This window comes from Topomyia yanbarensis, chromosome 2, assembly GCF_030247195.1.
Source record: "Topomyia yanbarensis strain Yona2022 chromosome 2, ASM3024719v1, whole genome shotgun sequence".
Taxonomy (NCBI): Eukaryota; Metazoa; Arthropoda; class Insecta; order Diptera; family Culicidae; genus Topomyia; species Topomyia yanbarensis.
In genome coordinates, this window is record NC_080671.1 from 338,428,109 (window position 1) to 338,450,795 (window position 22,687).

The window sequence follows — 22,687 nt, forward strand, 5'->3', positions numbered from 1 at the left end:
CCGCACACGAACCGACGAAAAACGAAATATTTCCTATTTTAATGCCAGTCAGTGGCTGAAGAAAATTGTTTTCCACACACTCGTTCGAATCGAAGAAGAAAATGTTACTTCTTTATGTGACTAATGACCAGTTCGGTGGATCGCCTACGATGTGTTCTAATTTTGAAATTGTGGTTTGGAATTTCTTTCTCCGAGATCGAACACCACCACGAAAATATGAAGCTGAAATAGGCCGGAACATGGGGGCAATTGTTTGAATGTTATCGGCGGTAAAATAATGCAGATTATAATTTAATCAAAAAAGTTTATCTGTAGAATTAGTTAGCATAATTTTATCACTCTTTATCGTCAAGGTGAAATTGAAAAAAAATACTGGAAAACAGTTATGGTAAACTGGTCAAATAATCCCCTCTTAAACAAAAATAGCTATATTTCACCATTCGACACCATGATCTCCGCACCAACTACACTAATTTATTGTTATATTAGTTAGAAATTAGTACCCGTTTCATTTTTTATTAAAAACATTCTGATACAAGTAATATTAAACATTTTTCAAAGATGCCTACCTTCTAGTTTTTTCTTTCACCCAGGGCAAAATGCCCCCGGTTAAAGTGTAATATGTCCCACAACCAGTGATGTACCGATGGGAAAAATTCCATCTTCCCGGGTTTTTATTTTTGGGTTTTATCCGGGTTTTTTCCCAAATCATTTTAACCCGGACGAAATATGGGTTTTTTCGTTTTATCGAATGTATAATGTTCATTTAATTTTTTTTATCCTTTCGGCAGTCGCTCTAGTGCACTGAGTGCACGCTGCTCTGAAAATCTAGCGGAATCGTCTTAGGGCACCAGCGGCTGCTCATTCAGTGGGTATAAGCGCGACTTCCGGAGGGTTAAAGAATCTTGCATTTACTTTTGAGAGACCGAAAATAAAAGTCGCAAGGATAAATCATACTTTGTAGAATCCACTCCAGATATCTTAGCATGTAAAAATCGAATATAAACATCAAGCGTAAAAATCGGACAGAGATTCTTGAGCATGACAATCGCTCGTCGGCAGAAAAAGTCGGCAAGGATGAACCTCCAGTATAATTCGCTCAGAGGAAATTCCGTACAACGTTACATTCAAGATTAAAAGTTGGATAAAGAAAAGTCCTTTGCGGAAACCGGATATACTTTTTTACGGTTTTTATTCTGTAGGACATAATCGAAAAGCTCCTGTCCAATTTTGAAACTTGAAGTTTAAATTCAATTTTCACATTCTTATATATTTAATACGGGTTTTACGAAGCATTTTCTGTTCCTGCGACTTTAATTTCGGTCCATTCCATATTCCAACTGGTTTCATATAATACTGGGAACAATAGTCATTGTTACTCTGACAAGTGAAAATTAGAATAATCGTGTGATGCCCAAACTACTTTTATTCTGCTTGTTACTCATTTTAGAGGTTGCTATACTTTTAGGTGAGGTAGGTATTCACACAAAATTTAGAAAATATCATTTTAGTTCGGTGAAAAGTGAGTCATATGCAGAATGCGAGTGGCCTTGACATTCGTTATTAGTATGAACCGTAATCAGAACTCTCACAAATCACAATCCGAAACATTGAAAAGTTTTATCACTTATTTAACCACAATATTTGTAAAAAAATGTTGGATCCCCGCTATAACAATGATTCAATCGAGGAAAACCATTCAGAATTCCTATACATGCAAAACTTTATGACAATAATGCTCATAAATAAAATAAAAATGTTTGGATAACAATACATTAATGTTCAATTACCAAAACATCAAAAATGCAAAAAACCCAATCTTCCCGCGAAAAAACAGTTTTAACCGGGAAAAACGCTATTAATCCACCTAACAGTGTGATGAGACATTTCTTATAACTCTTATCACTCTCTTCGGATATTATATCGTTTGAGAACATTTAGAGCTTGATGCTTCGCGATGTTTTTGATAACACATACTACATGGGATAGTGGCAGGACTCAGAGAATCGCTCAAATTAGCATAGGACAATATCTGTGCAAGAAATTTCAAAGATAAAACCAATTTAATGGAAAAGCGGAAAAATGGCCCATAAAATAGAAATACAAACGAATTATTGCTAACGCTCTGTTAATAAAATATCTAAATTCCTCAATCAATGCATTGTGGTGGGAAAACTGAATTTTTCTAAAGGGGTTATATATTGTACTGAGCCAAAAATATCGATTTTTTTAATCGATTTGAAGTTTATACTTTACTCAAATTTCCAACGCGACTGAGAACTAAGAAATCAACACTTTTTCTTGAGAAAAGCGATACTAGCATTGACACCATTCATTTTATTTCCTATTAAGGAACTATTGTGTTTTTTACATCCTAGATTGCATGATTCAGTGATCGAAACTCAAAACTTCATAAAGTATTTGAAATTATTAAATTAAAATTTGTTTTTGCTATTGAAATTGACAAAATGATAGTATCGCCCCTTTGGCGATTGTTTACTTTTTCGGTCCCACCTATCAGCATTGAAGTATCGCCCTTACGTTTTTTTACAATAACTACCGTTTTACACCGCTGATTTCGTCCAGGTTTTTTCAATAGCGATCATTGTTACTATTTACAGCTGATAATCCTAAAAAATACGAAAAAAAACAGTTTCGCCTCTAAATTGCTAGCAAAAAAAAGTATCGCTCTGTTTGTTTGCATGGAGCGCGGAGGACGAAACTTTAAATTAACAAACAAAAATACAGTTTCACCCGTTGTATTTTTTGCTGTAGTTTAAGAAAGCAATATCGTAGAATCCAATTTGTTGCGTTTCAAAGCCCTCATTCGCATGTATGAAAAAAAGGCTTATGTTTACATTTGTAAGTATCGCCCTTTTCACAAAAAAACGTTGAAATGAAATCGCAGCTCCTGATATCACGCTACCTCTGAAGTGCATGCGTGCATCGTTCCAAATTTTACTTCGACATCGACTTTTTCTAAAGGTGATTTCCCAGTAGTATCCTTGATTTGAATTATTATCGCTAATCCTAATGCCAAAGAACAAATAAAAACCTCACGAAAACGAACCGTTTGGGAAAATCATCATCATTACTGGAATTTTCATTTTCACGAATCTTTTCGATAACCTTCCGTCACTTGCCTTAATGCACTGGGTGCACAGTGCTCTGAAAATCTAGCGAAATCGTCTTAGGGCACCAGCGGGTCTAATTCAGAGCTATCTGCGCGGCGAGTTAAATCTGTAAAGGAAACTAAAAATTAATTCCAATTCCATAATTTTCAGTTCAGCAATTCGAGAGATCGTGCTCACCGCAAGCCATGAAAAATAGGCTACGTTGTGAAGCGATGGTCACTATTTATTAAAAAATCACGGTTAAATAATAAATAAAACTATTAAAAAATTTCAAATAGTTTATAATTTTCACAAACCTATTAGGAAAAATTGTTTAATAAGCTTTCGTAATATTGTGTAGGAAAAAAGCTGAAAATTTCAGTATTTTCTCTATCTGCAACATATAAACCCTTAAGTATACAAATTAATTGGTATACGAATTGGAATAGGTTCGCCAAATTTTGGAAGAAGTCTATAAAATAACCCTTTGAAAGCTACCAAAAAATTGTTGTAGTTCGATGCAATAAAAAAATCCCAAAAAACGAAATGTACCTATTAATGTGAAACACCGCGATTAATACATACAATAAAGACCCATTTTATCAGTCTCATGATGTATTTTAGGCTGACAAAATGGGGACATTGACTAAATCGGGCAATTTTTTTTCTTTATAATAAACTGAAGCTGTTAAAATATTCTTCCCGTCCCTTGATGTAGTCTGATAACTATTTCTGATTATGATGAACTTTTTATTTTTGCATATTTCCATCTTCATGATAAGGAAAACAGGGGGTGTGCGTAGCGTAGTTGGTAAATCGATTGCCTTGTACGCAGCGCACCTGGGTTCGAGTCCCGATCCCGCACATAGGGTTAGAAATTTTTCATAAGAGATTTTTCTAACCCGAAGAGGCGAATGACCTTAAGGTTAAAACCTCTATAATCGAAATAAAAAAAATAAGGAAAACATGCTCAAGAAAGGATTACTCGAATTCAGTCTTGTTCGTCTGCTAGAGCCCATCAAACATATGTTCATATTTGGCTGATAAAATCGGGGTTTCAATGTATTGTAATAGATATTCAGCATTCGAAGAAGTTTCTTGTGAACGAGTGTAGGACGACTTTGTTTCTACTTACTTGAAGTCAGCGGCGTAACCAAAAATTCGGTTTGGTGGGGGTTTAGTGAAAATCGATCTTACTGTCCAAACGGTATAATTCCGAAACCGTAACTTTTGAAATTTTAAAATTATGCAGAATTAATTTTTCAGATAATAGTAACAGAGTTCGTGTATTCAGCGAATTTGTTGAGACTTTATTGTAGTCATGAATATTAACCTGAGAAAATTCACCATAAATACTTCTTGCACGATATACCGTCAAAATTATTTTATCAAATGATGCGCTGTTTAACGTTTGTAAAACTCATCGAAGATACTAAACCTCCGAAATTGGCGGTTTTAAAATGATGCTATCTTGACCTTAAATTACTGTTTTTGAACATTTTACCTATACATATAATTGGTCATACAACAAAAATCAAATGCTCATCAAAATCGATCAGAACCTGCTAGAGTCGAATGGAAATCGTCATTTTTCATAAATTTCTCTCTACATTCGGAAAGTGTTATCCTCGTTATTAATCATATTACGTTTTCGTCTCAACTCGACGCATTCCCAAAATAAACACCTGTTTTAATCCACCAAGTGATGCAATTGTGCCTTTCTCGTTTGTCCAGACTACGATTCCATGGCTGTTCAATACAATGGTGCAAATGAATATTAAATGTTCAATACGATTTGCACATACATACAACGGATCGACAGCCACGATCTTGAGATACTATGTGATACTGAAACATCGCTTGAAACCAGCGGCGGATCATGGAGAAAGATCCGGGAGATCCGGGTCCTGCCGAAAATGTTCAACTTGTTAAGAAATTTTAAACTAGTTTTAATTTTAAAGTAGCAACCCCTCACTGCATACTCCCTCCAGGCCGGTATGATTGACGATTTTTAGAGTGATTACATAACCTTTTTATATGAGAAAGGCAAAAATGTACCAAAGTCCAAAGAAGTCAATTTTTGAAACATCTCAATGTTACATGCATTTTAAAGTCATTTGGCATCAAAAATACAAATTTGATTTTGAAAATTTTTCATTTCAGTTTATATGGGAATTTGCTGTGTGATTGCACTCTTCAACTCGTAACTCCGGAACCGGAAGTCCAATCAATAAAAATTTCAATAGCAACCGATGGGAAGGTTGTACCTTTCATTTGAGACTTTGTGCAAATCGGTCCAGCCATCTCTGAGAAACAGAGGTCACATTTTTTCCACATACACACACAGACATTTTCCGATCTCGACGAACTGAGTCGATTGGCATATAACACTTGGCCCTCCGGGTCGGGATTAGATTGACGAATTTAAGAGTGTATGAGAAAGGCAAACACATTTTTAGCAAATGTTGAAAGTTATGCATTTTTTTGGTGAGCAGTTCTATGTTTCATAGACATTAAATCGCTTCCTATTAAATAAAGACCTTTATCACAGTACATCTCTACAAAAGCGAGCTCAATTTGAAAAGAAATCTGAGGATTATGATTGATTACAGTACTCTGGAATTTTCTATTGGAATGTTTTCAGGCAGGAATTTGATATTGATGCTATTAGACAACTGTGAAATCAAGACCAATAGATCAGTTACATATCAGGACCCCATTCCGACAATTTATCAAAAGTCCTCATGATGTTTAAAACAACAGGTTATCAATCTACGGATCAGATAATTGTTATTGTAATATTGAATTAAATCAGTCTGCATCAATAAATTTTCAACTTCAATCCATTATTTTTTTTTGGTTGTGGTGGGGGGGAGGGGGGTTGTATGGTGTTAAACCCCAAAACCTTCTCTTGGCTACGCCGTTGCTTGGAATTATTTATTTCGCTTTTCATGTTCCGATATGTTTCAGATCGATCCGATGGTTATAAGTTAGAAAAATTGCAGTCAGAAGGTTCGTACAAATGAACATTTTTGCACTGATAAGTTATCAAGTTCCTTCCAGACAACTTGAAGGTGTTCGGTGATTATTTCTAGCGGTTGTAGATAGAAAAATGAAATACAAAATTCGTTTTATCGTAATAATGTTTGGCTTATTTCAATGGATTATTACTATATTGAACAATAAATAGGCGACAAAAGGTAATCCACAAACAACAAGCCATAACTTTTAAAGTATTCAAAATAGATATTTGAGGTCTTCAGTAAAGTTATTCGCAAAAGTAAGAGCTACAAATTTGCTGAAGGCATCATTTCGATATAATCACTTCCAAGAAAATTTATGAAAATATCTCACTCATAGGGAGATTAATCAGCAAAAGCACTATACCAAAAGAAAGGGCATATTGCCTCCATTAAATTCTCCGAAGATACTATTGACCTAAAATAAGCCGTTTCGGCGTTAATAATAGATTACATGTTTTGGTCATATTTCTGGCTATGGGAAATGATAAAAATCTTTCGTCCGCATTTAATGTTAAATATCTCTTTTTATAATAGTCCGATTTCAACAATCTATAGCTTGTTCGAAAGGTATTCGTTAAAGCTGTCTAAAAACATATAAATTGTTAATCTGTATTGTCAATTTCGGCAGATAATTCAAAAAAACTGCAAAAAACTCCATTTTTACGCATTCAAACATTCATATCTTGGAAACTAAACATCAGAATCAAAAACAAATTAATAGCGTTCATACTGTTTTTTAGTTCTTTCATTTAAAATTGGTTTGGATAAGATCGGTTCAGCCATTGCTGAGAAACACGAATGAGAATTTGTCCGTTACATACACACACACACACAGACACACACACACACACAGACATTGTCCCAAATCGTCGAGCTGAGTCGATTGGTATATAAGACTCGGCCCTCCGGGCCTCGGAAAAAATCTTGAAAGTTTGAGCGAATTCTATACATTTCTTTTATAAGAAATGTAAAACTTGGGTTTTTTCCCCAAAATTATAAAAACCCGATTTGGTACAACACTGCCCACAACATGATGATGGTATGCCCCACAGTAATCGGTTAGTATGCCCCACAATAATGAATGCATGAATAATTCTACACGCACACATAGTTTTAAGCCAAGCTAAAAATTAAGATAGTAACTATAACATTCTAGTAAGCTACTTGAAATAGTTCTATCAAATCCGACTGTTTCTAGTTGGTTGTAATGCTATTGGAAAAAAGTGGGAGCTTACATCAAAGTACCTCTTTTGAAACCTTTGTATATATTGTTGTTTTGCAACATATTAAAAATACCAAACTAACTTAGTACGTTGATTTCATCAAACGATACTGTTATCAGTCATTTTTACTTTTTAGATAATTCAGGAATCCTGGGAATTGAAGAGGGGCATTTTGCCCCGGTGGAGCGTATTATACCCTTTTACCCTTCGAACAATAGTTGGATTTTTCTTGGGACTTAAAGTAATATCGGTGAGAAAAAAATGTTCCAAAACGCGAAGTTTTTTGAAAAGGCTGGATAAGTGTTACCAGGAAAGGTGTTTTAATGTAAAAAGATCTGGTACAGACCCGTGTGCAAGGGGAGGGTTTTGGGGGTTCAAACCCCTTCCATGAGGGTTTCAAATTTCTTTTTAAAATTTATTAACTTCCTGCTCATGAAAAAATATACTGCGAGCCGTTTTGACACATAAAATGTCATTTGAGTTCAGTCACTCTAGAAACAAGTCATTGCAGAAACCATAGAAGCAATCTAGCGAGGGTGGCTGGAAAGGGATGCGTGTCAAGTTAGTCGGCTTCTCTGAATCGGTTCACGTTTCGACAAGTTTCCATATTAGCGACAGTTGTGAGTAGACCAGTTACACAGCAAACATCGGTCAGCGGGTTTGCAACAGAAGCTGAAGAGGAAAACGCGAAATCGGAGAAAATCGGAGTATAGTTGTCTGCAGAAATTTCACCGCCGATTATCTCTCCGTCGGAGTGACTGATAGCAAAATGACTCTCGAAAATGGGCATCGGTATCGGGAGAAATACCGCCACTGGGAAACCCTCAGCACCAGCTAGTAGGTAAATGAGAATGAGTAGCCCAAAAAATGATAAGAAACCCTGCAAAGATGATTGTAAAGAGATATAATTCACCATAGTCGACACCTACGAATCGATATTTGCAGCAGATCTGAACAGGTCAAATATACCGCGAACGTTGAACAGTAAGCAAGAAAAATCAGTAATGGAAAAACGTGAACGGTCAACTTAAGCAGCAGGCAGAACAAAAGGAAGCGCACAATCCCTACTGAAGTAGTACCTAACGGTTGCCCCAGATGGATTAGGATTGATAAATATAAAAGGTTTAGGTTTAGTCGGTAGGCTACACTATCCGGCACTACAAACCAATCCGACACTACCACGACCCAGCAGGCAGCGCTGTCTGTTGAAGATGCCCCCTCGATAACAGACATTTACCCAATCTGTCGATCTGAGTCGTTTGGTACACAAGACTCGGCCCACCAGTTCTCGAAGAAAAACTTCAAAATTTCCTTTAATAAGAGACATATAGAGTTAGAAATTTTTCACAAGAGATTTTTCTAACCCGTAGAGGCGAATGACCTTAAGGTTAAAACCTCTAAAATCGAAATTAAAAAAAACCTGTTTAAATCCACCTAGCGGTGCAATTGTGCCTTTCTCATTTCTCCAAACTATTACTCCATGGCTGGTAATGTTCAATATACTTGTGGGAATGTCTATTACATTCTTAGTACACTTTGCACTTATACACAATGGCTTGCCAGCCACGAACTTGATGAGCTACGTGTCGATAGTGAATCACTTGAAACAAAAAATATAATCTTTTATTTGCACCCATTTTAATACATTTTGCATCATGTTGAAAATGGTGATAGTGCTATGATAGTGGCACCAGTTTAAATTAAAAATTGCTGTGTGGCCGCACTTTTAAAGCCGTAATTTCAGAGCCGGAATCCCGATCGAACCGTCACGTGGTTCCCACACGCACCCTAAAACGATACCACATTTAAATCGTACGAGAAACAAACAAAATTGGCCAAAAATCGAAATGTATTCCTATCGATGTTCTCAAGACATGGTTGGGTGTTACTAAATTAAATGTCTCGATATATCAAGTCAAATTTGTCGGTCATTGGATCTGGTGAAGAACTTTAAAAAATGCTGGAACAGAAACTACGGAATCTGAAGACAATCTCAGATCATTTTCGATCTGACATGTTTAAAGACCCGACAACTAGTTGTGCAATTATTTGTGAATGATAATCATAACTACATATTTAGTATGCATCAGGATTCAGCTTAGTATTATAGCAGCACAACCAACATACTTTGTAGCCGAGATACTTTCGCGTATCCACTAATAACTCGAAACCAAAAATACACAAAGATCATTTGACAGTCGTTGTGGGCAATGTTGCGAGAACTTCGGTCAAAATCAATTTATTTGCCGTGCTTGCAATAATCATATTTTGTGGTTTTTAACAGTTTAAGTATTATGATGGAAGAAGTACCGTCGTGATTCGCTGGTTGGACACTTTTTAGCTGGACTGCTTTTTAGTTGGACCTCCGCTGGTTGGATCATCGTCCAACTAAAAAGCAACTGAATGTAAAAATCTCATGTCAAATTAACTTTGACAAACAAGCTGTCAGCAACTCAAGGGGCGCACAATTGCATGTCAGAATACTACCGCGATGTAGTACTAAAGGTGTCAACATTTATAATTTTTCGAGTACTAAAGGTTTAACATTTATAATTTTTCGAATTACGTACCTCTACGGTAACTCTAACCCCTCCCCCCCCCCCCTTATCACCACAAAATTTAAAAAAAAATAAAAAATGATGATAGTTATTCCGCTTTAAAAAAGCTACGCAGCATGACAAGACTCCCTACCCCCCCCCCCCCCCCCCCCTGTCGTCACACATCATCTCAAAATACAAAACTCCCCCTCCCCCATATAATGCTACATCATTTATGGATGATCCCTTTTATTATTTAATATGCTATGGTAATTGGTAATTATTGTGTTAAAATCGATATATAGATTCCTTATACATGATATAATATTAGGATGCGTTTTTTCATTGAAAAATGATACCAAAGATACAAGTTGTTTTCATTGCAATTGAAAATCGAAGTTTCTGCTTGCGATAATATATTTTCCTACTATTGCATGCGGATGCAAAACGATGCAATGTTTGGGGGCATTATCCACATAGTGATTTGCCATTATGCGCACTCGTTACGCCGTCATGCACTACATACATATATTCGGCTCATTTAATAACTTAATAGTTACACAATGTCGAAATTTTATGTGAAACTGACCCAATAAAGTTCAGCCGAAAAATGAGTCGTAATTCTGACATCTAGTTAGTATTCCGGCTCCATTGACACAACCGATTTTAATTAGAACCCGGTTGTGTCTGTGGAGTTGGAGTGCTAACTAGAACGGACATAGATTCTGTCAAGGAGTAATGACATGCATTATACACTTCGTATGCCGAAAAGTAATTGCAAGGATTTCGTTTTAGGAAATTTAATCTTAGTCGAATTCATCAAAAATTTATTGAAAAATAAGAAAAACAATTCATATTACTCGTTTCGTCTTTTCCATTCCCTATCAATAAGTTTGCTTCGGAGTGATTTGAGCCTGATTACTTCCGAACCGTCGTCTTCAACGTACTCAATAACGTTACCTAGAGAGCGCAGTACGATACCAAAATTCTGATGTGTTGGTGGTTGTTCGTTGGTCGCCATGAGACCTAAACCCAATGCGTCACCTGAAATATTCTCGTCGCGATCACCTAACCACTCCTCCTTTATGTCTCCAGATCCTTCGCAACCATGAAGAACATTATTTATTATCTCTTCGTCGGTGTACATCTGACTCGTTCCACAGAACACATTCCCATTAGAATCTTCAACTTGGTCATTCAACCAACGAGATATGTCATTTTCACTGGTTTGCGTACCAATGAGTGTATCAGCTGCTGCAATAAGACCTTTTATAGTATTTGTATCTTCTTTTACCAGATCTTGTTCGTCAAAACTGAACTCCTCATCATTGAGTCCTGGAAATTCATCAATTAGTTTGTTCCACGAATTTCGAATTGTGGAAGTACTTATATCCTCCCATGAACTAGCTAGCCAATATTTTTCACGCGCAGATCAAATGACAACTGTGCATCTTCCAAAACTAGTTTCAACATGAGTTTATTCTTGTAACGCATTTTAATTGCTTTTATAACACCCTGATCCATCGGTTGACATTCACTAGTGACGTTTGGTGGGAGATACATCACCTGAATTAAACAATCGTCACCCGCCAAATCGCAAGCATCATAGTGGGCTGAACAGTTGTCAAGAACTAGCAACGCCTTTGTTTCTAAACCTTTTTCACAACAACACTTTCGTACCGACGGTACAAATTCCCCTTCAAACCACTTCCGAAACAACACTCGTGTCATCCATGCTTTTTTAGAAAAAATAATATGAAACCGGCAAATCGTTATTTTTCCCACGTACAAAATTTCGAGGATTTTCTGAAATTCCGATGAACATAAGTTTCAGTTTAAGGAATCCATCAAGATTGGAACAAGGCATAAAAGTGTACCTGGTCCTGTTCAGTTTCCGACCAGAGGCTGCTGCTTCATCCCACAATACCACGGTCAGATGCAATAAGTTTAATAAAAATGGCGGATTCATCTGCATTAAATAATTGTGACGCGGTAATACCCATATCGAGTATTTTTCGCATCAACAACGGCTTAAATCTAGTATAGGCTTCCAGATCGACGGATGCTTTCTCTCCTGCAGCTGTGACCATTCGCAAACCATAACGATCTTTGAATCGGCGAACCCATCCGGTGGATGCAAGAAACATCTTGTCAACATAGCAATTATGCCTCTGAAAAGCTTTGAATAAAAAATCTGCCTTCACTCGCATTACATCCAACGGAACAATGATATTTGCTTCCCTTTGCTGCAGAATCCACACGAATAGCGCTTCCTCCAACAACGGGAAACTGTGTTCCTTCAGTGTTCGCTGCATCCTCGGTCCACATTCTCTATACTTAGCTATTGCAAACTGGATCGCCGTTTTGTTCTTCAGAAATCTGCTCACTGATGACCTTCCAATACCATGTTTTGCAGCAATCTGTTCGTGAGAAACTAATCCGGACTCTGCTTCCTCTATTATTCGCCATTTCTCTACCAACGAAATTTGTGTTTTCGCTTTGAACCCGACGGGCGATCCATTTTAAAACGTAATAATAATATTTGTGTTTACATTTTGTACTTAAGGATCGACAAAGGTTGGAAGCATTCGTAACATTATGTGTGTTGGTTAGTCAAGTTGTGACGCCCGATTCCCAAGAAATAATTACATCCCATGATAAAGTGAGATTAGGGTTGTCAGTGGCAAGAACATTGTTATTGTGATTTTGGTATGTATCATTAAACGAGCCACCTAGCATAACGTCAATAACATTATTTCACGCTTCCATGGATGCATATTCGTTTCTTTTGTTTATCAGTTTCAGTGTAACCAAAAAGAGAAAATAGCGTGTAAAAATGTTCATGAAACTTTTAAACTAAATAATTAAAGCACGTAACAGACTATTTCCATGCGCACTCTTCAACCTTCAACCCGTAACTCCGGAACCGGAAGTCGGGGTTGAAGAGCCGCCTATGGAAACATTGAACCTTTCAGTTGAGACTAAGTTTGAGAAAATCGGTTCGGCCATCTCCGAGTTACCGATGTGCATATTGTTAGTCACATACATACGACACACACATACATACGCACACACACACAGGCATTTGCCGAACTCGACGAACTGTATTTTTAACATTTCGTTTGTGTGCTACAAAGAGTTGGACCGAGAATGGAACCCTGAAGAAAGCCCGTTGTGGCTCGCATTGACTTCTGCCCTTTGTTCGTCTCATCACCAGCACTCTGCTCTGGTAGCTCTTCAGAATCTGTCTTAGATAGTCGAGGACCCTCATTCTATGCAGCGCTGCTGCGATGGCCCCCTAACAGGCGCTGTCACCACTCTGTCGACCACGTTCCACATGTTTACATTGCATGTTATTCTGTAGACGACATTATCCGGGATGATGTCCGGTTTTCCCGTTTCAAGCATCTACCTGTGTGCCACTTCAAACCTCGGGCATTCGAAGACCACATGCTCCTATGTCTCTTAAACTGTTAGCTCTCAGTCAGACGGACTTCGACAATGCCCCTAGTCCCTGGTCAAGCCACGGGGACCGTCTGGGGTGGGCTCTCAACGGCCTCTTTTGCACAGGCGAGCTCGAGCATGAGAGACGGAACTCTCAAGGTCGGCTATAGGGACACCAATCAGAAGGATAAGAATGCGACTCAAATCAAACTTAACTTTATTACCTACAAAGTGTGTTGTGTGTATTGGTGGCCGGCCGGCGGTGACTGCATCTGCTGCAGGTAGAAATTTTCCGATCGTCGGGTGTTGTGTGAATGGGGGTATCGATGGTAGCTCCGATGGTCGGCATTTTGGGTGGATGAGCTCCGACTCGTTGGGCGTCCACCGTCGCTCGGCGGAGTGGTTAATTATTACTGGGTCGGATGATCACCACCGTTTGCAGTAGGATTTGGTAGCGACCGAATGAAGCGCGCCAGGTAGTTTGGCTGAATTTGGTATTCCACGTGCGACTTTCCCACGAGGGGGGCGATGACTGAGACTGGCGTGGTCGTTCCGACGACTTTGGTCACGTGCTGTCTCCTGATTCTAGTCTTTCGCCAACACTGCGCTTCTTCGACGAAGGTTTCGCAAAAGAAACCGAATGGGTCCTGGTTAGAAGGAAATTGGCGGATGGTTTAAGGTTATACTAATACAAGGCGGTGAAGTTTTGCTACTGAGTCCTATCTAGTGGTGGGTTTTTTGACGTACCTGATTCCTTTTATAATTTTAGCTAGCTATCTTTTTCCGTATTTGCCTTAATTGAAAGGTGTTTCAACACCGGGATTATAATTTTGCACTCAACTCTTTTCTTAAATTTTCCAGGTCTTATCGCTGGGTTGCCTTCGCGGTAAATGAGCCCAATGAATCGAATGACTCAGTAGCTACCTATCCTAAGCCAATTTCCTCTCTATTCTTCTCCTTTTCCCGAACTTCTCCGATTTTCCCCATTTTCCGGCAAATCAGCCAGTACATGTATGTGTTTTGTGTGTTAACTTAGGTATAATGCATAACAAATTTTGTTCTATGCTTTTTAAATTGACCGTTTGTCGCAAATATATTAGTGGAGTATTTTAACTTTTTCCTATAATTTATCACATTAAACATTAAGTAAACTTTACATATAATACCTTGACATACATTCAACTAAATTTTTATTCCATACATCGTACATATCTGTATATGTATAAAACTAATTTTAATCATTCCGATTTTATGGTGTTCACTCACGGATCCGCGCTCATTTTAAGTGAACAGCAGTATGACCTGCACTTCTCTCACTCTCTTATCACTCACATCTTATCGCTGAATAGGGCAAAGTACCCAAACGGTAACAAAACATCGGCTCGGCTCCAAACCGGTGAAGATACTTCCTGAAGAAACAGTGGCCCGAAAAGAGCTGTGTCAGGTGAAGGTGCTCCGTGCTTTCTATTGACCCTCGTCGATAGGTTTGGGATGAGTTGGTAGGTCCACCTTTCCTGCTCCGTATTGTCCCATTTCGGCTATTACCTCGCCATCGATTCTCACCATCTTCCTCACGTTTGTGGTGTTTCTTCGATTGTAGCACTCGATATTCTCCGCCAGGGTGATGAAGATGGAGATCATCGTGGCGATAACACATACTGCTTCCGACGATATTGTTCTATACGTGCTCGCAACTCGTACGACCATCAACCGGAATGTCCTACTTAGCTTTTCACGGTTCCGCTTGGTTTTCAGCGCTGCACCCCAGACGGGAACCCCATATCGCAGTATCGATGACGAAACACTAGATAGCAGACGTCTCGTGCTACTTCTCGAGCTGCCGCCGTTTGGCATGATTCTCGCTATTGCGTTCGTTGCTTTCGCTGGCGTAGTTGACGTGGTTGTTGAAGCTCAACTGGCCGTTGATTATCACTCCCAATTGCTTCGATTCAATCACGTGCCCTCCGACATCGATCTGCTTCCGCTGAACCGCTTTGCAGTTCCTGACCAACAACACCTCCGTCTTGTGTTGAGCCATCTGCAGCTTGACCCCGTTCATCAGGTGCTCGATCGCATCAATTGTCTCCGTCACAGACACCTCCACTCCTTCTAGTTTTCCAGCCATCACCGTTAGTGACACATCGTCCGCGAAACCCATGATTTTCAATTTCCTGGGCTTCCGCAGTATCAAGACCCCATCATACATCCCATTCCAAATAGTTGGATGGAGAATCAAGCCCAAAAAACACCCGGGATCCTCATTGTGTGCGGCGTTGCGACAATGACTCCCCAACTGGCGCTGTTAAATGCATTCTTCACATCTATCGTGACCACAGCGCAGTATCGAACTCTTCTTCGCCTCCGTTTTGATGCCTCCTCCGCACTCTCGAGCACTGTCTAAATTTCATCACCGACACCAGCTTCTGTACCTTCTGTATTTTGGGGAAGTTGCCGTCATCTAGAAACTTCTGCAGCACCATCCTAAACATGTCCAGGTATGCCAGGATCGCAGCTTTCAGCACTACGTTTGGTATTCCATCAGGACCGAGGGTTTTCTTTGATTTAAGTCGTATCGATGCTTCTGCCAGCACATTGTTAGTCACTTGCCGATCATCCGTGTTTGTTCCTTCTTCTTCGCCGTACGCCGTCGGTGGTCAAATAGTTGGATCGTGCTTCGGGGTGAGACCCTCAACGATTATCTTCACGTTTCCCGGGAATATTTTCGCCATCTCGACTCGGAACGCGTTGCCCCAAGGATTGGCGTCTACTTCTCCGCACAGCTCCTTGTGGCAATCTAACTAGGTAAGCTGGCATCCCAAAACATTGCCTTGCGCTCCTCTCTATCTGACTCCGATACTGCTCTCGGAGCCAGGCTTCTGGCTAAGAGACAATCAGCGCCTATCGTACTGAGTTTTTGCGGCTTTGTGGTGCCACAAGCCGTCACAATCCTTCTTGTTGGATCAGCCGCATCCACGTTCTCGGTCCCGCCGTCCGGCCAAAAGACATCAACGAGGAGATATGTGTTGGAAGCTTTCGTCTTCCACGTTCGCTTGCTGGTCATCCTTTTCCGTGGTGCAACAGGGTTCCGTTGGTAGAGAATTGCCTAGTGGTCGCAATACGTATACTGCTCGCATACTTTCCAATCCATGTTCGCGGCTAGTGAAAGGCTACAGAATATGGCGTCTCTCCGAAATGTGCTAACGGAACCTTCATTTCACAATCGTGCGTCTAACTTCGTCATAGCTTCCTGCAGGATATAACCTTTTGTGTTGGTCCCTCAACTGCTCCACTCCATAGCCCAGGCGTTGAAATCGCCACAAATTACTGCCGGCTTTCGGCCGATCAACTGCTCGGTTAGCTGCTCCAGCATTAGGCTGAATATATCCACTGTTCATCTTGGAGGAGCGTGACAGCTGCATACGAAAGCGCCGTTATTTTTGGCGAAGCCTTCGTATGAGCGTTCTACCACTTCTTGAATGGAGAATTTGCCCATAAGATGTATAGCAGCCGTTCCCGATACCGTTATCAAGGGGGACTTGATACGGCTCAGCAATCGAAGCGACGTCACAAATGGTTTCTGCCGTAGACTGCCACAACAGTTGTTGTGCTGTGTAACAGTGATTAAGATTTATCTGGGTTATCTCCATTACTGTTGGTCTGCAGTCGTCCTCTTCTAGGCAGGGCATTTGTAGCCGCCCGTCGTTTCCCGTCGTGATCGTTTCCATTCGCTGGAATGCAAGGCATGCACTTCGTGCTTTGCATGCAGTCTCTTGCAAGATGCCCCTTCCTCCTGCATTTCCAGCCCATCCTGGATCTATCCGGGTCTTCGCAAGTCCCTGCAAAATGTCCAAAGCTAGCATTTCTTCGCTTGTTTATTCACGCAAGGGGCGGCTCTCAATGGTCATCTCGACCATTCCACCGTAACTTTACCTACCTCTAGCGCCTTGTCAGTAACGGTTACCGGCTAACGAATCATCGCTGAGTACCTGCGTACCTCTTTTTTAACCAAATCGTCATGTCCACCTCGCCCAGGTTGCACTGCAGCTTCAGTGCACTTCTCAGCTCATCTTCCATCGTGATTTCAACCAGGTCCTTGACAACAATCGCCGTCTACGAGCTTAAGGCTTTAAATTTCTTACCCTGTGATTTGGTAGTAATCTCCTGCATAGTCGACCTGTTAATCTAGGGGACCTCCTTCAACTCTAGAGCATCTCACCTTTTCGAGTACGCCTGATTCTTATGACGTTTTCCTCCAAATCTCTCAGCTCCGGATCCTCTCTGATCTTGAGAAGCGCTACATACGTCGTCACGTTATTGGCTTTGACGAGCACGGCTTCTCCCACAGGCGTATTCTGACGAGCCGGAGGTTTTCCTTTCCTCTTCTGCTCCACTTTTCTCTCTTCCTTCCGCTTTTGCTGTTTCCAGTGTTTCTCCTTCCGACCTACAACGGTACTCCAGCTTTCTTCCGGTTGAGTTTCATCCTTCCTTTCAGCAGTAAGAGCATCTTAGCGAGAACCAGGCTAGCTTCGTCGAAACTGCGTACGGTATTATGGCATTTTTAGTGGTTTAGCAGAGCCCAAATGCTGTCCCAACCCCACCACATCGTATTCCCCAAGTCGCAGTAGATCCCAGGGGAAGGTCGTTAAGCTCCTGAGCTCCTGTCGTATTCATTTCGAAGTCGCTTTGCCTACTTATGGCGAATCCTAGACCTAAACCTGTCATTCAATCCAACTCTATCTATGCAAGGCCACCGACTCAGGCCTTCCTTAAGTAGGTATTACATCAACGTTTCATACCCTATCCTAAGTATTGGTGAAGATGTTCGTGGTTGACAATGACCATTCTCATGCTATTGGTTTACTGAACTTAAAAGAGATAAAGTTCATTTCCGCTTATTTAACTCACAAGCAAGAGGAATTAAACTACTTATAGGCAGCATAATAATCATTAGTATAGTGCTTCGCAACGCAACGCAACGCGGCGCAACGCAAACTGTCTAAACTTTCAAATAATATGTCAACATTCAGATTATTCAACAAAAGATACATGGCTAAGTCAAAACATGTCCCAACCCTGACGACATTCGCCTAGTGTAAACATTTAAACATTTCATTGTAAATAAGCTATTACAAAACGGCATCTCAAACAAATTTATCGAACAAACATAAGCTTATATGAAAAATACATTGTTTTACCATCATAAGATTGTTATCCTCAACAATTGTGATAACGCATCAGAAAAAATTACAAAATCCTTCCCGGCTGTCCCCAATCTCCCCTAATAAAAGTAGCAGCCACCACAAAGGCTAGAACAAACACAAAACGAACACTGCTACGCTAAACGAAACACAAACACTGCTATACAACTTCGAGAAATATAATAAATAATAATCAGTGCTCACAGCAAACAAGAAGTATCATCATAGAAGCGTGCAAGTTCTTAGACCGTTTACGATTTTCCCGTACAATGGCAACTGAAGTGCAGTTTACTATTTTCGCCTTAAGCCGCTGTTTGTCTAGTGTGGAAACAGATGCCTACAATTTACTTGAACTAATGGTTGATTTGACCAAATCGCACTTCCAGCTGAACACTTTTGATAAACTTTTCAACCGCACTTCTCAACTTCGGAACAAGAGTACCAAGCTGCTAACCGCCATTCTGTTCGAAACAACTGATGAGGAAGCTGTTGCCTATCAACAAATGAACAAAATGATTGAACTGAAGCTAAGTTTAGTTCAGAGTAGACTAATTCGTTGGATGGAAAAAGATTTGGCGAATGGAAACGAATGTAAAACTACAAGAAACGTTCCGAATTTCAATGGAAATATTGACAAGTGGCTCGAGTTTCGCAATATGTTCGAAAACCTCATCTTTCACGATTCAACACTAACCAATAATCAAAAGAAACAAATTTTCTTAAGTAAGGCAGCCTCGGTGAAAGGAATTGATCGTCCTGGTGTCTCCTTTCCTAAGCTATGGACATTATTTCGTGATGAGAACGACCGCAAAATCATCGATACGTGCCTAGACAAGTTATACTTTGTAAGGAGCCTGACCGATTCCTCTAAAGATGAACAGCTGCTACATTTTCTCGAACACATCCAAAATATCATCGATGACATTTGCTTGGTGCAATATCAACTGGACCCGACGGCTGATTTGATGGTCGGTCGAATCATAAAACAAAAAGTCCCTCGAAGCGTTCTATCGAAAATCAAGGCATCGAATGCATTGTGCAACTGGACGAATATCAAAACCATACTTCTGGAAATAACGAAGAAAACCCTATTGTTGGATCTCATACCGGATAATTCCCTTAAAATGAATGAGGTTAAACGTTCTTCTGCAGCGACAGTACTGTGCTGTTTCGCCTGTTACAAACCCCATCTTCTGCGGTTTTGCCCACGATTCCTAGAAATGGAGATCATCGATCGCTGGATTTTAGTACAACGGTTTTTGCTGTGTGTGAATTGCTTCAGCGCTCATCATCTTGTTAAAGCGTGCAACAGATACATAAGCTGTAGAACGTGCGGTGCTCAACATAACTCTTTGTTGCACCAGGACGAAAGTGGTTCATTATAATAGCGGAAATCGAGCGAGCGAATACACCCACAAGTGATAAGAATTCGATTGTTTTCCATTTCAAAATAAAAACAAAAAATTTTTGAACAGTACATGTTTTTTGTTTTGTTTCGACAGACTTCGTAGGTGGAGTTTTCAGAGTAATTTTATAGATACCTCATGGTGTAGTCCTATTTATACAACTTTCATTTAATTTATCTTCGCGTTCCCAGGTTTCCAATCTTGTGTTAAATATATAGTAAAAATTAAACAGTAATCTCCAATCTTAGTATCGTAGGGCATTTATTCACTCTGATAACAGTACACTCGGCGCGTACGTAAGGCTAAACCTAACCTAAAAACAAGCAAAATCTCTAAACAAGCAAAATCTCTATAATAATGAAAGCCTTGCGATCATTTATATATTTTTATGAATTGTGACTAACGTACATTATGCCAATCGTCCATTATGTTTAACGTATATTATGCCAATCGTCCATTATGCCTAACGTCCTTTATGCCTAACGTCCATTATGCCTAGCGTCCATTATGCCTAACGTCCATTATGCCTAACGTACTTATGCCTAACGCATGTATGCCTAACATACTGATGCCTAACGTATTTATGCCAAACGTCGCGCACCCGTTGATAACAGTCTATTGTCTTGGTTCAGATAAAGGGCGAACACGAAATTATTGCGACATCGAAAATGTCATGCCAATTTTCTTATAATGTTTAAAATCAAACCAAAATTTTGGGGTAGTTTTATATATATATTTACTTCAAAAATCAAAAGAAAAGTTAATCGATGGAGCCTTGAGTGTAAAATTGAACGCATTTTCGCTTGATGCCCTCCATCAAAGTCTTTACAGTGTCATCCGGTACCAATTTCTCAGTTTTTTCCATTTTCTCAACATGTCCTTCTCGTCTTTGACTGTCTTCTTGCTCTTCCGAAGTTCCCGCTTCATCATTGCCCAGTACTGCTCCACCGGGCGCAGCTCCGGACAGTTTGGCGGATTCATGTCCTTTGGAACAAAATGGACAGAATTGGCCTCATACCACTCCATGACACTTTTAGAATAGTGGCATGATGCCAAATCTGGCCAAAATAGTGGAGCTTCATCGTGCTGCTGCAAGAACGGCAAAAGGCGCTTCTCGAGGCCCTCAGATTTGTAGATCTCGCCATTTACTGTGCCCTTTGTCACGAAAGGCTCACTCCTCAGTCCGCAAGAGCAGATGGCCTGCCAAATGAGATATTTGGAGGCGAACTTCGACATTTTCTTCTTCTTAAATTTGTCGTCCACATAGAACTTGCTCTTGCCGGTGAAAAACTCCAACCCCGGAATTTGCTTAAAATCGGCTTTTATATACGTTTCGTCGTCCATCACACAGCAGCCATAGTTTGTCAGCATCTTCTCGTAGAGCTTACGTGCCCGAGGGTTAGCCGTCGATTGTTGCCGCTCATCGCGGTTTGGGAAGTTCTGTACCTTGTATGTATGTAGTCCAGCTCTCTTCTTTACATTCTGGACGTAGCTCTGCGACATGCCGATCTTTCTAGTCAAATCACGGCTTGAGACGTTGGGATTTGCTTTAATCATCCGCTTCACCTTTCCCTCCGTCTTTTTGTTCTCCGGTCCCGGTTTTCTTCCAACTCCTTTGCCGTGGTCCAACGTCAACCGCTCCTGGAACCGCTTCAACACTCTGGAGACGGTTGAATGGTGAATGTTCAACATTTTTCCCAACTGCCGGTGCGCAGGTCAGGAAATTCCTGGTGCTTGGAAAGAATTTGTTCTCTCGACTCGCGTTGGGTCACCTCCATTTTCGTTGAATCGAAAAACACGACTTCGAGTTTGACAGCATGTAAACAATACACACCAATGAGAAAGTGTGCAAAATTTGGTTGATTTTTACCCAATGGTAAAAAAGTTATACCCTGGTGAATGTGTCGCAATAATTTCGTGTTCGCCCTTTAAAACCAGTCTAGTCTTGCTTACGGATCGGACGTCGATGATGTTGATGGGAAAGACGAGGCTTCCTGCTGTGGTGTAGACAATGCAAGCGTCGGCGCTGAACCTAGCAAGGTATGCTCGGGACCAGAGTTAAAAATATTCAAATTCATTGATTGAAAATTGATCATATTCAGCCGCATTCATTTTCAATATTCAGTGACGCAGTTCAAAACGTCAAACGACCAAAACGCCCATTCATCCATGTAGATTTTCATTCGTCTCCGATAATTAGGTTCTTTACAGACACAGTTAACCTTACTTTTCTTGACAGTTCGCTTGTACTGTTTACATGGACTTAGAAAAATTTATGGACGACTAGATTCGCTCGAAGCAAATCGTAAAGAATTTAATCTTAAGGTTGCACAGAGAATGCGCAAAATTCGCAAACGAAAAAAGCAGTGCTGGAAGAACGAAGTCGGCTGTCTCAGTCTAGATAATCAAAACAAGAGTTTCTTACTACCCGACGTTTCGGCCTTTGGTGGTGGCCTTTTTCAAGGGAAACTACAATTTTATTGGAGAGGAACATTAACATAAATACATAAAAACATGAAGACAACATGAGGACAGATTGGGTTTACATTGTGAATTTACTAAAGTCTATTGTTTATCGTCAAAATGTCGCTGTCCGACAGTACGGTGTCTGGTGAATGTGTCTGGATGCATGAAAAATGTGCTTCTGGATGCGCGAAACTAATGCGAATTTGCATTTAAAAATTTTATCGATCTATATTGGGCCACTACTACACTGCTTGACGGTTGTTTGAAAATTGAAAAT

At 40.0% G+C, this 22,687-nt stretch overlaps 1 pseudogene; it reads right to left on the reverse strand.

Annotated features, from left to right (window-relative positions):
• Window positions 1–10,752: 10,752 nt before the first annotated feature.
• Window positions 10,753–15,498, reverse strand: LOC131680623 (jerky protein homolog-like; annotated as a pseudogene).
• Window positions 15,499–22,687: the final 7,189 nt, after the last annotated feature.